A 6,000-nucleotide genomic window follows, 5' to 3' on the forward strand; every position below is an offset into this window, starting at 1 on the left:
GCTGTTACTATGACACCTAATAAGCTCTATCTCAGGCTCGCCAACTTTCTTGCCTTTAGTGATGCCATCAACAGTTACGTCAGCTTAAATAAATATAATAATTATGCGTTATGTAATAAAATTTACAATTAACAATGCACAATCTCACAACAGCAAGGCAGATGTCATACAACAGCACCTTAAAACTTTGGAATGAATTAAGTCATTGCTTTGCAGAAATTGTTGCAGAATTGAGACCACGACAAGGAAAATTCTGAATGATTTTGTATAAAATGTACAATTTATTGTGAAATAGAAAGTGCACTTGGTTATAGAGGGGAGCATACCTATAGGTGTAGTTCTTCTTATTTCGGTCTTTCTTTTTCTGTTGCTATTAATGAATACATGCACACACACACACACACACACACACACACACACACACACACACACGTATATATGTATAATTATGATATATATTTGTCTAAAATCACCAGGACGTGCGCAGTAAAGAATTGTCTTTTCCCTGGCGTTTTCCGGAGCCATGGCGGCATAGTTGTAGTGGTCACGTGGGACGTACTTCACTACGAGCTGTACGAATTCACCTGTCTCTTCAGAGAAAACGGCCGGGCAGGCACCGGTCATACCCGGACGTAAAATGACTGGGCACGATGCGTCTCCTCTATTGCCAGTGTTGACAGCCTCTGAAAAAAAGTGATCGTTTTAAAGATGGACTCTAAAAGACGTCCCTCAAGAAGAGGGAAAGAGCTATAAATCCCACGCTATATTCACATTGAACTCTCATTGAATGAAAATGAATGACGTCAAACAAATAAGAATTGTAAAAGAATTGTAAGAATAACTAAAATTGCGAACCTCTATTTGCGCGGTCTCTTGCAGCCTTTTCCTACCTTGGGGATGTCCCTAAATTCGGGACAACACTCAATGCACTACCCCCTGTCCCCCCCCCCCCCCCCCCCCCCCCCCCCCGCCTCCGCATCTCAGGTGAGCTATATGTCATTGCCATAAAAGTGTTCGAACGGGGTATCTAAATGAATGAATAGGAGAATGATTGTAGAGTCTGACAAACGCGTCGATTTTGGGGAACATATTTCAGTTTATAAAATTTCTCGGAAATCCAAGGAGAAAGAGATAAAAAGAGATTCCTTTTTTAAAAGAAAGTGAAGTCAAATGAAATGCATGTATACACTCCCTCCTTTGACAATTCTCGGGCCGGATTTCGTCGCGCGAAAAGTACCCCTCTATTGAGGGTTTGGGAAACAAGCACGCTGTCCCTCCCACCACGGAGTGAAGAGGGCGGACGGAGCGACTAATTGTTACGTACCCGAGCTCGTAGTCACGGCGAGAACTAGACCACAGGAGATGACGATTACCTGTCAACGAATAATGCACAAGAGTTTATGCAGATAATGAAACATGCGTTCTGAATATCAGAGACGGATTTTCGTAAATCTAATCTTGAAACAATCATGTGAAATTTAGCTGACAGTTGGCATTTTTTATTAAAAATGTAGTAACGCATCAATCAGCAGCTAGTCACTTAGTACCCACACAAACGCTGTGAGCAGTGTTAATGCTATAAGGATTAAACAAAAACAACAACATCGGGCGGGAAGACCAGACATAAAGATAGACAACACTATGATATGTGAAATGTACATAAAGCATCATTTTCACTTTTCGCCTCTCATAGTTTATAAAACATGTTTACAAAACATGATTGCGGTCTATTTTATTCGACAACCCTTTCTTTTGAAACAAATGTTTCAGTTAATCTAATTTGGAAGGCTATAAGGTTGCAGGAAAGCCACTCGTCAGCATAAAAGGAGAAACGACTCCTAAGGATACAGTGATGAGTTTGAATGTCACCGTAACTAACGCAGGAAAATGACATAACGAACCTTCTTAAGGTTTAAGGCTGTGACTCGATCCATGTTTTTAGAAATCAGTCTGGTTTTCTCCGGAGGCTCAAAGTCCTGACTCCGCTGTAAGAAAAAAGTTTTCAAACAAAAGAACTTCCTTTGCTCTGGCAAAGCGAAGGTATTTCGTCGGCAATGGTCGGCGGAATCTAAGAGGTGTGTACCTTTCTGCCTCTGAGCACCTTTTCTAAATCTTATATCAAAACCACGCGCGCGCACCGAGACCGCGCTGATTTTACAACGGAAAACGATAGGCCAGATATTCATCATAGCTCAAGGAGAAACGAAACAACCACAGGCAAAACAGCAACAGTAACAACAAAAAGAATAGCGGGGCAATCAGAAAATTTATTTCACCATCACTCAGGAGTTCGTGTCGGCTTGGACTGGTGACGACGAAGTGTTTTCTTCATGGTACCGTGGATCCAGGAACGCGGCGTGATGGGTTCGCTGAATAAAGATATTCGTTAAGTGCATGGCTTTTAAATGATAAATCATCATACAACTGATTAGAGAGATACTTTGCAATTATGAATTTGAGTTTAGCGCACTAATCACTGTTATCAGTAAAGAAAGGAGCAAAACTGCACAGGCGGGGGTAAAATGCGTAGAAATACGTGACAGTATAATCAATAGAATCAAGCACAGACAGATAGGATAACAAATTCAAAAAAAAAAAAGAAGAGAGAAAAAGATAAAAATGGATTTGTACTGTTGTCAGGTACTTCGTGTGTATCTGTTTTAGTAGCTAAGTTCCCTCCCTCGTGAGTTTATTATTTTCTTCTGGCTGGCGTGTAATCAAAACTGACGATTGATATAGACGTTCCGTTTAAAAAAAGTGCCGCTCGATATCACTGTACACAAAGCAAAGTGGAAACTCAGAGAGAACTCTGAGAGCTCATGGAAAGCTTTTCCCGCTTTCAAGAGAGAGAGAGAAAAAAAAAATGATAACGAAGTCAATTATCACTCTGCTTCATCACAATCGCTCCCACTTTTAAATAAGGAGCAATCGCGCTGCATTCGACTCCACAACTTCAGATTTTTTTTTTCTCCCTCATCTCAAAAGGTGAAATTGCACTTGTTCAAAAAATCAATTGATACTTCAAAGAATCACTTAATTTAAGGGGGCCTTACACACACAAACACAAACATACACACACACACACACACATTCATATATTTCATGTAAAAGATGTAGCACTAAATCATATAATTATCAATGATTATCATGAGTTTTCTGTATTCGATGGGTTGAAATCTGAACATACGTTTTACAGGAGTTGAAAGCATTCTGGCACTACAGACGATGAGGACACACACACACACACACACACACCAACACACACACACACACCCTCACACACAAGCACATACACGCACACACCATGCAAGAAAAAAAAATGTAATAAATCTATGTTGAACTTCAGACAATAACTCAAATGAATTTCGAGTGTGCAACGAACGTCGATCACGCAGTGACAAAATCCAGTGCAACCACATCAATTCTGATCTGCAGAGATACCGCCAAACGAAGCACGTACAACAATAATCACTGTCATCACACTCTGGGTTTTTCCATGTTCTTTTTAGTTTTTAATTAAAAAAATGTTTATTGCATCTCGGTAATATTCACAATAATATTATCACGATAGTATTTTCTCCTTCTATTACACAGCTCGTAGCAAGGCATCAAGGCACTCGACAGGGAGCTAACCTGGACAGAACGCATCTAATTGAACTTAAAAACCTCATAAAAAACTTGACCATCGACTTGTGGAGGAAACAAATCTACCTTCACCATGACAACGAGGACCTATTTGCCTCATAATCCGAATACTAGTAAATTCACACAAGATCGCTTTTCTTTTTCATATTGCCGTGTGCAGATGCTACTATTGTCGCATATGCTATATATGTCGTAGGATGTGGTGTTATCGACATTTTTACTGATTCCCGCAATTTTCTCCTTTCCCTTGCAAAAAAAAAAAGAAAAAAAACCGATTTGATGACTGGTGGAAATTTAATTGCCTTGGAATTAGCAACAAAGAAAGAAAGAAAAGGCGGACTTAAATGTTATGAGTGAAGAGGCTTTGGTCGTGCAAAGAGGAGGAGGAAGAGGAGGAGGAAGAGGAGGAGGAGGAGGAGGAGGAGGAGGAGGAGGAGTAGGAGGAGTAGGAGGAGGAGGAGTAGGAGGAGTAGGAGGAGGAGGAGAAGGAGAAGGAGGAGTAGGAGGAGTAGGAGGAGGAGTAGGAGGAGGAAGAAGAGGAAGAGGAGGAGGAGGAAGAGGAGGAAGAGGAGGAGGAGGAGGACAAAGATGAGATGATGAACAATTAATGGGGAGGTGTATGACTGTCAAGGAGTGAGATGGTTGGATGTCAAGAAAGATTCTTTACTACCCGCGATTCAGGGGTGAAATGCGAGTGTAGAAGGTGGTAGGATGTTAAATGGGAAGGAGGTGCCATCCTGGTTTCACATAAAAGCCTCCAATAATAATATCGAGAACATTAATGAAAATGAACAGACTTTTAGAAAACAATCTGAAAGAAAACACTATCATCTCTTCCCCCTTTCAACCGAGTTAATCTAAGAAGTTGGTGGAAACAAATTCAAGTAAATTGATGAGAGTGGAGTGCTTGCGTACCGGCTGTAAGGTTGGCATAGATGGATGGATGGCGGAACTTAAAGGGGATTATAGTACAGTTGAAAGTTAATCTAAAAAGAAGGAGTAGTTTTCTTTTTTTTAGCACAACATTGAGAATTTGACCTAAATCAGATGAAAAAATAAGGGAGTTATGACATTTCACAGTTTTGCTGATTTTTCAGGAAACAGTTCTTGAACAGTCAATATTATGACTATGCAATTCCCTATACTTGTTTTATCTGATTTTTAAATCAAATTTTCAATGTGGTACTCGTAAGATTTTACTCTATTTTTATCAGACTACCAAGGGAGGGGAGGTTACCTCCCTGTTACAACTGAACTGGAATACCTTATAATTGAAATGGAATTCCTCTGTAAGTGCCAGCAAGTCAGAGATAGTCTACAAGATAATAATGGCACAAAAGGGAAAGAGGAGGAGGTGCCGGATGGGTAGAAGAGAGGAGATTTCAATGGGTGTAAAATGCACAGAGGGATTCTACAGCGGAGGGGGTTAGAAATTACATTAATTCTGGTGTATAAGTTGGGTGGAGAGTGGTATCACGTTTCTACACTGGGGAGAATATCAAGTCTATAGCTGAGAGAGAGGGGGGGGGGGGAGAATCTACATATTTCTGTTTCATGGATATGACGTGAATTTGATGGAGAAAGAAAGTGTGGAGGAGAACATTTTGATCAGGAAGCAACTTGCATCAAAACTGCACCACGTTAATTCCTAAGTCATCTATTTGATCACGATCTACGTCATGGTTTCACACTAAATTGACATCAACCTTAAAAATGATAAGACTTACACTGTACTGTGACACACGCGGGTTGCTGGATTAGTCAGATTTGTAAAGACAACATTTCATTGAAAATAATTATAATATATTTTGCTCACACGTACATTAGGCCATAAAATTACCTGTGACCATGACCGTTGAATGAATAATATAGCACATACTTTCATCCAACCTTCCATCTACTGGCTATGCATAATTTCCACATTTGCATAAATATGAATACTTAGGCAGTACACAGACGTGACTTTGCATGCACATTACATTCATTTCTGTTGTCTCAGAGTGTCTCAGTATAAATGCAACAGGCACCTTAAACCATCTTGATGTACACCAAAGCCATATATTTCTATGGACCTCACCTGGGGATGAGGTCAATAACCTACAAAGCTAAAAAAAAAAAAAAGAAAGGAAGGAGAATGGACATGATGAATACACATTACCATGGAACGTTGTTATTAAGAGGTCAGATAAACAAAACCTTCATATCACAAGGTGACTTTGCAGGTCCCAAATTCTTTGTATTTCTTTACATTTGCACCCTGATATAGTGAGAAACCTGATGAAATGTCATTTTTTAGGTCCTCAGTTTTACAACATTTTCCCTGTAGGATGATCAGATGCTGCAAAATGCTCAGAG

This window comes from Diadema antillarum, unplaced genomic scaffold, assembly GCF_040938485.1.
Source record: "Diadema antillarum isolate AM-2024a unplaced genomic scaffold, OU_Dant_1.0 seq00000086_RagTag, whole genome shotgun sequence".
NCBI classification, from domain to species: Eukaryota; Metazoa; Echinodermata; class Echinoidea; order Diadematoida; family Diadematidae; genus Diadema; species Diadema antillarum.